This window comes from Carassius carassius, chromosome 29, assembly GCF_963082965.1.
Source record: "Carassius carassius chromosome 29, fCarCar2.1, whole genome shotgun sequence".
NCBI classification, from domain to species: domain Eukaryota; kingdom Metazoa; phylum Chordata; class Actinopteri; order Cypriniformes; family Cyprinidae; genus Carassius; species Carassius carassius.
Window position 1 is genome coordinate 29,614,504 of NC_081783.1, and position 12,668 is coordinate 29,627,171.

Consider the following 12,668-nt stretch of genomic DNA (forward strand, 5'->3'; position numbering starts at 1 on the left):
GCAATTCCAATGCATCTTTTGACTACACGATTGAGTCTCCAATCTTTTTTTGTCAACAGTCTTTTTTTGTGTGCTTTCATAGTGCATTCCACACACAAGCCTGTCTCTTAATGCATCTGCCAGTCCAGCTCCAAGTTGACAATGTTTTGACAATCGGCGTAGGCCAGCTATATATTTAGAAATGCTTTCTCCTTTTGCTTTGTTATGCTAATGGAATCTTAATCTTTTCACAATTAATAGGGGTTTGGGGTTCAAATGTTCATTTAGAATGTCCACTATTTGCTGAAACTTTTTATCTACTGGCTTATCAGGGGTTAACAAACTACAGAGCAGTCCATACGTCTTTGCTACCATCACGCTCAGGAAAACAGCCACTTTCTAACCATCTGCAATGGCAATAGCCTCACAGTATAATTCCACTCTTTCCACATAAGCTACCCAATCCTCAGCATTAATATCAAATGAGGTGACTGTTCCAATCAATGACATTTTCGCTTGTTTGCATTTTAGCTTTACACTTTAATTGGCTTCTCTCTCTTTCATGTGACTCACGCTTTCTTTTCACCATCCTTCTCTTCCTGTTTCATGTCCATTAAAGTCTTGTTGACGCGTCTGTAGATGTTGATCCAGACCTCATCGCCAATTTTGTTCTGTATGCTGGCAGATGAATGATACACAGCAGACAATTGAGTCCTGTTAACTTGCATTGTTTTTACTCTGAACTATTAACTTCAATATATCACTATATGAGTCACCACTAGAGGGTAGGCTTATCACAGAATGCTGATACCCTATAGTACATTCTGTACATTACACTTTAATTATACTTATTTAAATATACTTAATTTAATTATACTTACTTTATACATATACTACTGTGCAAAAGTCTTAGGCTCGTTAGTATTTTCACCCCAAAGAATGGTGTTCTGCCAGTTATTTATATATTTTTCTGTAGTGTGTTAGTAGTATGGAAGCATATGGGTAGCAATATTCAATTTGGGATGTAATATGCAAAATGACAATGCAATATGTAAAATGGCAATGCATTTCTGTATTTACATTTTCCAATACCATTTTGCAACGTTTGGTGCAAAATGAAAATGAAAATTAAATTACATAATTTTCATTTGCCATTTCATACACCAGTTTTAATATGTAAAATGAAAACTAATTTTAACACTTTATAAGTTGCAAAATTAAAATGAAAATGTATTACAGAAATGATTAGATATGTATAACACGTTCAAGCAAAAACTGTGGCAAAATTATCATTTAAATGCAATTTTTCTTAAATGCATTAACACTCACGACACTTACGATTGCATTTTCATTCAGTGTCCCGCAATGAATGTAGCAAAATTCAATGTGCACATTGAAAATGCATTCCGTCCGCCCCCTCCCGCCACGTCAATCACTGGGTGAACAAGGCGGGGCTTGCAGAAGGTCAGAGACTCAAATCTCAAGAAGAGGATTCAAGTGAGAGAACATGGACAAGACAGTTGGTCCATGTACGTTTTGATCATTTTGGTTTATGGCTTCAATATTTCATTTGCATAATATTTTAATCAGATGTAGCTGGGCACATAATTTGTGCTGCTGAGACCTGCAAATTATTTCTAGGTTGTAGTATTGTATGAATATTGTCCCACTGATAAATACAGTGCAAATAGTTCTGTCTCTTTGGATAAAAGTGAAGTGGAAATAAAAATCAATAATAGACTGAACAGTTCCATGTCTGTAACATTTACCACTCTCATCTTTTAAGTCATAAGGCACTGGGTATGTGTGTGTGACATTAATAAATAATTTGAAAAAAAATTAATATAGTTACATTTCTGAAATATAAATGGTAAAATTAGCTCTATGCTGCTCAGTGCTCCTGTAGCCTACCCCAGAGCGCCCTCTCGCGGCTGTAGACAGTAATGTTTTCTCTTGGTTCTGAATAAATGCGACTTATATACGTTTTTTTCCTCTTCATGACGTATTTTTGGACTGATGCAACTAATACTGAAAAATACGGGTAACATTATTATTATTATTTATTATGAGAGTAATTGACACAGACTAGAACTTTACTGTTTCACCAAATTCAGCTCAGATCTTCAGACTCGTCTGACTCGTGTTGCTGTATAACTGGCCAGACTTACCTTCCCAAAAAATCCTATTTAATTTTATTTCATAAATTTAACTATATTTATTTCAGAACTATTTGCACTGTTTTTATCAGTGGGACAATATTTATACAATACTATAACCTAGAAATAATTTAACAGGATCTCTTGCAAGTCGCAGCAGCACGAATTATGTGGCCAGCATCATCGGATTCAAATATTATTCTAATTAACAGTGAGCGGTGGTTTCAGACACAACTCTTATTCTGCCTGAAAGAATGAAAAGACCAAGCTGAAGGTGGAGCGATTCGACCAATCAGATGAAAGCAGCGTTTCAGCTCCGCCCACAAGTGCGACTGAAATATTGAAGCCATAAACCGAAATGATCAAAACGTACATGGACCAACTGTCTTGTCCATGTTCTCTCACTTGAATCCTCTAATTGAGATTTGAGTCTCTGCAAGCCCCGCCTTGTTCACGCAGTGATTGACATGGCGGGAGGGGGCGGACACGTGATCGGCTCGGAATGCATTTTCAATGTGCATATTGAATTTTGCTACATTCATTGCGGGACATTGAATGAAAATGCAATCGTAAGTGTCTTGACTGTGAGTGTTAATGCATTTAAGAAAAATAGCATTTAAATGATAATTTTGCCACAGATTTTGCTTGAACATGTTATACATATCTAATCGTTTCTGTAATACATTTTCATTTTAATTTTGCAACTTATAAAGCGTTAAAATTAGTATTTATTTTATATATTAAAACTGGTGTATGAAATGGCAAATTAAAATTATGTAATTTAATTTTAATTTTCATTTTGCACCAAACGTTGCACAAATGTATTGGAAAATGTAAATGTAAATACAGAAATGCATTGCCATTTTACATATTGCATTGTCATTTTGCAAATTACATTGCAAATTGAATATTGCTACCCATATGCTTCCATATAGTAGGAAGTATCACTTTACATTTCCAAAAATTCATTTTGCCATTAATTTTAATAATAATCTAGTGAGATTTTTGAATGCACAAGCAGTCTGGCAACCGCCGGTGCTCCACATGGAGATCTCATCTCAACATCAAATCATCTTTATTTATATAGCGCTTTAAACAAAAAGGATTGCATCAAAGCAACTGAACAACATTAATTAGGAAAATAATGCAAAATGACAGTTAAAGGCAGTTCATCAATGAATTCAGTGATGTCATCATCTCAGTTCAGTTTATATAGTATCTGTGCAATCATTTGCAATCAAGTCAACGATATCACTGTAAATGAAATGTCCCCAACTAAGCAAGCCAGAGGCGACAGCAGCAAGGAACCAAAACTCCATCGGTGACAGAATGGAGAAAAAAGCTTGGGAGAAACCAGGCTCAGTTGGGGGGCCAGTTCTCCTCTGACCAGACGAAACCAGTAGTTCAATTCCAGGCTGCAGCAAAGTCAGATTGTGCAGAAGAATCATCTGTTTCCTGTGGTCTTGTCCTGGTGGTCATCTGAGACAAGGTCTTTAAAGGGGATCTGTATCTGGGGCTCTAGTTGTCCTGGTCTCCGCTGTCTTTCAGGGATGTAGAGGTCCTTTCTAGGTGCTGATCCAGCATCTGGTCTGGATATGTACTGGATCCGGGTGACTGCAGTGACCCTCTGATCTGGACACAGACTGGATCTGGTGGCTACGGTGACCTGGAAATAAGAGAAAAACAGACTAATATTAGCATAGGTGCTATTCTTCTAATGATGTAGCAAGTACATCGGGTGTTATGGGAAGTGTTCCCGGTTCCGGATTACCTAATTAATGCAGCCTAAAAATCCCTCTTCGAATATGTCTGTTATTACATGAAGAAACAGATGAAACTGAGACAAACTAAATCCAGAAGAACTGTGGTCATATCTCCAAGATGCTTTAATAAACCTCCCTACAAAGCTACCTGAAAAACAATGTGCAAGGGTACCTGGACAAAAGCGGTTTTAAATGCAATGGTCGGTCACACCAAATATTGACTTTATTTAGTTAATAGTCAGGTTAATTCAAAAATAAAATCAATTTCTGACAAAAAAAAAAAAAACATCATTACTTTACAGCATATTTACACAAGTGCCTAAAACTTCGCACAGTACTGTAGCTTTGAAGGCAGGTTTCTTCAAATGTCTTGAAGACGTTGCTACAGTTCTTCTGGAGTTAGTTTGTCTCAGTTTCATCTGTTTCGTATCGAAACAGTATCGGTTTAGGCACCAGTGTTGTAAAAAAAAAACAATCGATACCCAACCCTATTAGGTCATTGTTTCAGCTCTGTATAGAGAGTATAGCCCTTGTGATTTACTTGTGATTTGTCAGTCATTGTTTCCTGTAATGCTCCCGTTCCCTGTGCTTTCTGCCCTTCTGTTTAGCTTCAAGTTTGGTTTCATTTATTAAAAACCCTGCACTTAGAAACACATTCCTGTCTGCATTCCTCGCCCTCACATTAGACATAACATGCAGTGATGCCTGCACAAAACTGATAAGAAGAGAAAACTTACGTTGCAACATTCAGAAAGTAAGAACAGTTATTCTGTAAATATATGAAACATTTTAACATTTTTATTTATCCTTTTTACAAACTTCATACGTCTAGATAAAGTCAACATAAAAATAAACATAAGGAACAAACATAAATAATTAAATAAAATTAAGGTCACTTCAATTAAAGATCCACTTCTTACTATAAACTATGGCTTGCCTCGATAAACTCATACTTTGCTGCTTATTAATAGTTAGTAAAGTAGTTGTTTAGGTATAGGGTAGATTAAAGGTCTAAAATATGCTCATGCAAAATAAGGCATTAATATGTGCTTTATAAGTGCTAATAAACAGCCAATATACTAATAAGAAAATATGTAATATTGAGAATATATGTAATCTATTAGCATTCCCATTCATGTTCAACCTGTTGCAGGTTATGCTGGTCTACTACCAAAAAACATTCTGAAATACATAGTCAAACTTTAGTAACTGCGGTTAACTGATAATGAAAATGATTAAAAAAAAAAAATTGTTGGTAGTGTCAGGGTTGGGGATGAAGGGATGAGGCAAGGACACTATTACATACCTGCCCAGTCTAGGGGATGGGAGGAAGTAACAAAGAAAATGGTGGAAAAATGGAGGGAGTTTTCCCCCCTTCTACTGACTCACAACAGCACAAGTAATGTGAAAACAGAATAGAATTTATTAAACACAAGGAAGCAAATATAACTTCAGGAGGGGTCCAGGCCAACATAACAAACAAAACCTACTAACTCCCAAAAACAAACCTAACTAACCTCCAAAATAAAAAGAAAACAAAATACAAAAGATTACCCTAACTCCATAACTGATCTTAAACAGGAGAAAAAGTATAATCAAAATAAATAAAAATACCTCCCTACAGCTTCCCATGAAAACAAAAGAAAACAAAAATAAACCTTAGTTCTAATAACAAAAGAAAATAACTCACATTTGGGCTAAATAAATCCTCCCACAAGAGGACTACTAGAAACTCCTCGACAAACTTCTAATCACAACAAATCAGCTACAAACTCTAGTGACATCAGCAGAAGGTACTCTCGCTCCAAATTCCCACACTCCAGACATCGCAACTCTGTCTTTTATCTTCAAGCATTTCCTCTTGTGGGCCAATCAGGATAGGGCAGTCATCAGAAGAATCATCCACTAATTGGTCTTCACCTGTTAGTCCTTGTCAGCACTTGAGAGGGCGAGAAAAAGGAACACACAAGGCACATACACAAGAGACAGTCCCAATTAAGGAGGCCCTGGGACGTAACACCCCCACCACGAGATGCAGGTGGTAATAGGGCTTTTAATAATAACAAAATAAAACAAAACAAATAGAAACTACCCCGTAGGGCAGGGGTATGCAAGAAAAATTGGCATCGAGCCAAAAAACATATTGGCCACTAGATGGCAGGCTAGAACATAGTTGTTATTATTAAGGATAATTTAAGAAATTATTATTATTAACCTGTTAGCCAGCACCCCCCATTATGGGACTCACAGCTGAAAGTGCCCTACCGAACTTAAAATTGTAACAGTTCCTTACTGATGTTTGTTACACACATAATTTTGGTGTCTTTGGAAAGAATACCCTTTGGGCTTTTTACTTTTTATCGACCAGATTCCACAATGCTCAAAAATATTAAAAGTTACAGACACTTTATTTCATTTTTATTTGATATAAAAATACATGAAATCAATCCTGGAGCAATCTAGAAAATTAATGGGTTGAAATGCACATGCCTCATGAGTTTCTATTTCAAATCGAAAAAGATATCATGAAAAATTAGATTCCTGCAAATATTTTTCTGAGACTATAGCTGTGTCCCAAAGTTGAGTGTACACACTTCGAAGGCCACGGACTTCGAAGACCGGTCTCCGAAGTACACAAAGGGCCCTCCGAAGTGCGTGAGATGCTCCGCCTTCGCAGGATTTCCTAATTCCACCACCTGGTGTTTCCGATTAGCGCTCTGTCACATAGCAACGGCGCGAGAGGAGAGCTGACGAGAGGACAATCCTGTCAGGAGAGGTGGAGCCAGAACTGCTCGTTTTTGTTTTTATGTTTTACCTCAGGCTTAGCCAAGAGCGAGGCAAGGTAAATTACATTGGTTTGCTACGTCCTTTGTTTGATTACAACTTTAAATGCAGGTACTGGTTCAGAGCTTACTTGAATAATGTAATGATACATATGAAAAACTACAAAATACACGAACACACACATAGCAGTTAAAGTGCTGACTAATATCTTACAAAGGTGCGATTTTATGTAGTTTATTGTCTTGACCAAGGTGATCATATGTAGACCGGTTTGCAACCCAGATTTTTTAAGGCAGTTAACCATGAAAATAAAACGGAATAAACTGATTATCTTTTTTTTTTTTTTTAGCATAGTACAGGTTAATGTTCAGTGGCATCTGTGACAGCTAACAGTGCTCTGTTTGACCGGTCTCAGTCCTGCAGATGCAGTCTTTCATATAGTTACAATAATGTATTAATATTCTCACAAGAAATGTTGTTACTTTCATACAGTTTTCTCGACGCCCACCGCGCTTTTCAGCGCGCGTCGAAACTACGGTCAAAACAGAAGTAGCACACATACTTCGGGCCGAAATATCAAAACTGTTGAGCAAAGGGGCTGTAGAGCCTGTGTCTCAAGCTCAAAGCGAGGGGGGGCTGTACAGCAGATACTTTCTGGTGCCCAAGAGAGACGGGGGTCTCAGGCCCATACTGGATCTAAGACAGCTGAACAAGGCATTGATGAAACCCAGTTTCAAAATGCTCACGACCAGGAAGCTCCTCACGCAGATTCGCAGAGGGGACTGGTTCATGTCACTAGATCTGAAGGACGCGTATTTTCAAATACAGATAGCGTCAAACCACAGGCGATATTTGAGATTCGCCTTCGAGGGCCAGGCATACCAGTTTACAGTCCTGTCATTCGGCTTGTCCGTAGCTCCTCGTACGTTTACGAGGTGCATGGATGCAGCGCTCGCTCCTCTCAGACTCAGAGGCATACGAGTGCTGAATTATTTGGACGACTGGCTGGATCACGAGCGGAGCTCGTGGACCACAGGGCCGTTTTACTCGATCACCTTGAGAAGCTCGGCCTCAGTGTCAATTGGGCGAAGAGTTCGCTGAACCCCAGTCAGACGATCCTGTTTCTGGGTATAGCTCTGAACTCATGTTCCATGACGGCGCGGCTGTCACCACAGCGCGCGATGGGCATTCAGCGCGCAGCGAGTTCTTTCCGCTGCAGCGCGACCGTGTCGCTCAAACACTGTCAAAAGATGCTGGGTCTCATGGCCTCAGCATCTCCCGTTCTGCGGCTGGGCCTGCTCCGCATGCGCCCCCTGCAGTTCTGGCTGAAGGCTCGGGTGCCGCGCAGAGCGTGGGCGTCTGGCCGGCTGCATTTTAAGGTCGATCAGAGCTGTGTTGCGGCTCTAGCACCTTGGACAGCGAACGGCTGGTACCGATCAGGTGTAAGCCTGGGGACTTCCCCGAGTGTGAAAATGGTGTCGACGGACGCCTCCACTTCGGGATTGGGAGCGCTGCTCGAAGGCAGACCGTCCTTTGGCCTATGGTCAGAACGGGAAAAGCTCCATCATATCAACTGCCTGGAAATGCTGGCAGTGGAGAACGCGCTGACGCGCTTTTGTCCCCATGTCAAGGATCACCACGTCGTAGTCCGTTCGGACAACATGTCCGTGGTGTCCTACATAAATCGCCAGGGCGCTCTCGGGTCCCGAAACCTGTGCAGGCTGACGGAACGCCTCCTGGTTTGGGCTCAGCGCAACGTGCGCTCGCTGAGAGCAGTGCATGTGCCTGGACTGCAGAATCTGGGTCCAGACAGGCTGTCCAGAGGCAATGTTCCTACGGGCGAATGGTCTCTACACCCGCAAACAGTCCGGCTGTTGTGGGAGAGATTTGGCATGGCGGAGGTGGACCTCTTTGCGTCCCACGAAAACGCTCACTGCCCCACGTTCTTTTCCAAGAACGAAAGCGCGCTGTCACGGAGATGGCCGGTCTATTCGGTTAGCCTTCAGCACCTGTCGTTCAAGACAGTATTCTTGTTGGCTCTCGCTTCTGTAAAGCATGTGGGTGATTTGCACTCGCTCTCGGTGAGCCAGTCGTGCTTGGAATTTGGGTCCAATGACTCAAGGGTCATACTCAAACCTAGGCATGGTTATGTGCCGAAATCCCTCAACACACCGTTTCGGGCTCAGGTTATTGCCCTGTCTGCCCTGCCGGTGTCAGGGGAGGATGGAGACTCGAGTCTTCTTTGCCCTGTCAGGGTTTTAAGAGCTTATGTGTCTCGCTCTGGTGCCTTTCGGCAGACGGACAGCTGTTTGTCTCGTTCGGCGGACGTTCCAAGGGAATGGCTGTTTCGAGACAGACTCTATCCAGATGGATAGTTGATGCCATAGCGTTAGCTTACGCTTCCAGGAGCCTTCAGTGCCCATTGGGCGTCAGAGCACACTCCACAAGAGGCGTCGCCTCGTCGTGGGCGTGGTCTACTGGAATCTCCTTGCAGGATATATGTATGGCGGCAGGTTGGGCCTCGCCGTCTACATTTATCAGGTTCTATAACCTGGAGGTCCCCGCCTTGCAAGCAAGGCTGTTGTCGATATAGTCGAATCAGGGCCCTGAGGGGAATTCTGAGTTCACGAGCGATATGCGCCGCCGACTGTTATATGGGCAGTATTGCGTAAGACCCGCATTGCCACATTGGTCAGGCCTTGCCTCGGCTGTGTGATGTCATATTGCCGCATCTACGGATGCTGCTAGATATAGGACCAAGGGCTTTTTCCCTTTTCTGTCCTGGACTCTCTGTGAGTCCCTCAGGTGACTGTGCACTGTAAATCCTGGGCGTTGCTTCAGGTTTATTGGTGTGTGATCCCTGCGCGCACGGCGTTTTACATTGGGTTCCCGTAGCGTCTTAGCTAAGACGCAGTACGAGAGAGCTCTCGTAAGAGAATGTACTCGGTTACTAAACGTAACCTCGGTTCTCTCTAGAAGAGCGAACAAGTACTGCGTTCTCTGCCGTGCGTACGATTCACTCTGGTTCGCTTCGGCGATGAAATAAATCAGGTGAGTCAGCCTTTTCGAGCTCCTTTTATAGGTTGGGCCACACCCGTTTCGGCGGGAATTATTGGTCTGATGTTGCATCAGCCTGCGCTCGATAGGCTGTGCAGTTGCCGCAGAACAAGCCAATGAGCGAACGAGCCGTCTCGCCTATGGCTGTGTACTGCTGCAAATGCGCTTTACAAAAATACAAAATTAAGGATAATTTTTTGCTTCAGTATTTCGTGAAAAGAGACTTTTCCCGTAGCGTCTTAGCTAAGACGCAGTACTCGTTCGCTCTTCTAGAGAGAACCGAGGTTATGTTTAGTAACCGAGTACGTTTTTTTTTCTTTCTCAAAGGACAGCAGCCCTACAAAAATATGGTCTTTTACAACATGATGCATTGTTGTAGATTAAACTACCCAACAGTTTTACTCTCAATACCTTAAGTATATTAGAGTATGGAAGATAATACTTTTACTTAAAGGACAGTTCAGCCAAAAATGAAAATTCTGTAATCATTTACTCACACTTAAGTTGTTCCAGGTTGGAATTTTTATTTTTGGGTGAACTGTCCCTTTAGCTAATCCTTTCTAGCCTTTCTAAGGTTTAAAATATGACAACTAGTAGTTTTCCCCAATATGGTATTAGTAGTTATTATAGTTTACTAAAGTATATCAATATTTTGTGTACTAATTATGTTGTCATAGCTCTAAACAATTTCTCTTTTCCTTCCTTCCCTAAATCAGACCAGACCCCTGTACTGAAGGATAGAGCTGAATGTACCAGCGCTGGACAGGTTTTAAAGGTTTTGTGCTGAGCAGCGAGGCCCTGACAGTGGAACTTCTGAGAAGTGAACACTAACAGTGATGGGTGCCACAATCCAGACCCTGGTGTTTCTGATCTGTTTGCCAGTGGCACATCACACAGATGCTCTTCAGAGAGTTTGACATGTGCCTCTTTCCACTGTCACCCCATTATCCTCCGAGTCTCTGAGGACCATTCACCAAGAGATTGACCTCCTGAAGACCCCAGAACACATGGAGACAGTGCTGGGCTCAAACTGATGTTGTTTTTCTGATGTTAAACCTAAGATATGCAGTAAATGGTTGTAAAAAGTATGTTCAGTTATGTATAAAACTATTTGTTTTAATGTGTAAAAAAAAAAATTTACAAGACAAAAAAATGAATACATAACAGAATGTTTTGTGGAAAAAATGTATAAGCTGCATTAAAAAAAATTACAATGTACATGAGTACTTCTCTTTTATTTACACGTGAATATGAAAAACAAAAATACAAAATGTACAGAAAGTACTCAGGCTTATTTATTAATAAATTACACACTAAAGAAGAAAAATGTATACAACTTATGCATTTCATTTTTAACTTGCATCACAAAAATAAACTAGAGAAATTAGGTTATTCCATTGACAATATGACATTTAAAAAATATATATTGAAAAACTGTAATATACACATTTTTAGCCTACTGTTATCTCTTGGCTAATGAAGAATGTATTTGTTATGCATTCTCTTAAGAAGAGAAAACTTGCGCTCTTCTCTCTCTCTCTCTGGAGATTGATGTCCTCCCTGAGCAGCTCCACTCGCTCCCTCACCTGTCCCAGGACAATTAGCAAATAAACTAAGCCTGTTAACAACAACAGCACAATGAATTACAGCAAAAAAAAAAAAGTACAATTAACTTTGTATTTTTAAGTCTTTCCCAGCAGGCTCACTCGCTCCAGAATAGTAATAAAACAAGAGAAAATGTAAACACTTATAAAAAATATAAAGACAGGTTTGTAATCTTAACAATAGAAAATATGACACAGCAGGACATGCATACAAAATACTGAAGTGCTAAAGTTTGGTTAAAACATTTGTAGACATCTCTTGCATGACAGCACTTCAAAAACACAACGAAGAGAAAGACCATTGTCTTATATGGCGGCTGTCTTATTGTTTTTTGGGCTTTACGTAAAAAAAATTAAATTAAAAAAAAACCTTTAAACACTTTCGCTAGGTATTTGAGTGAATGAAAATACAATAGCCTACTTACATATCAATGTGAAGTCCTCCACAGAACTCTCAACTGCCACCGTCGTCATATGCACGCAAGTGATTCTTGGATATGGTAGGGTGCGAAGTGTCCATAGATGTACACTTCATTTTGAAGGGCGCATTTGAAGTTGCTTTCGAAATTCGTGAGCCTTCGTCGCACCGCGGTGACGCATTCACACTTCAAATACGCCCTTCGAAGTGCGCATTCTGACTTTGGGACAGCTTACGTCGTGACGCTGTGCCGCAATCGCACTTCACATCCGCACACTTCAGTTTGGGACACTCTTCGTCGCGCTCCTGTGACGCATTCGCGCTTCAAATGCGCACTTCGGAGTCCATGCACTTAGGTTTGGGACACAGCTTATGTCTACTAGTGATGCGCGGGTCGTCTCATAATCCGTGGGCCCCACGGGTAACCCGCGGGTCCGGTTGGGGCGGGTTAAGAAATTGGCACTTGATTGCGGGGCAGGTCGCTAAAAACACATTTTTTAAAAATCCAGTTATGTTGCATGGGATTTAGTGGTGGAAATTTTGATTCTTTCAAGAGATTCGCTGATTTTCAGTTCGTTCACCAAAATTATTCATTCACTGATTCGTTCAGTGACCATTTCTTCATATTACACAAATACGCCAGCAGTTGGCGAAAAAGAGTGTCTTATGTGTTATGTCTTAAGTCAACGAACGTATTTACTTTTGACAAAAACTGATTTGGCTTTATTAAAGTGTGTGCATGATCGCATTAAATAAATAGTCTAAATAAATTGTTCAGATTAACAAAGCACAAGGTTTTATCGGGGATTAAACGTAGAGTTATGTTCTGTATGCTTAATATGAAAACAAGCGTATGTGCACCAATAACTGCCCTTTGTATCTGCTGATTGCTGATCGAGATTTACAT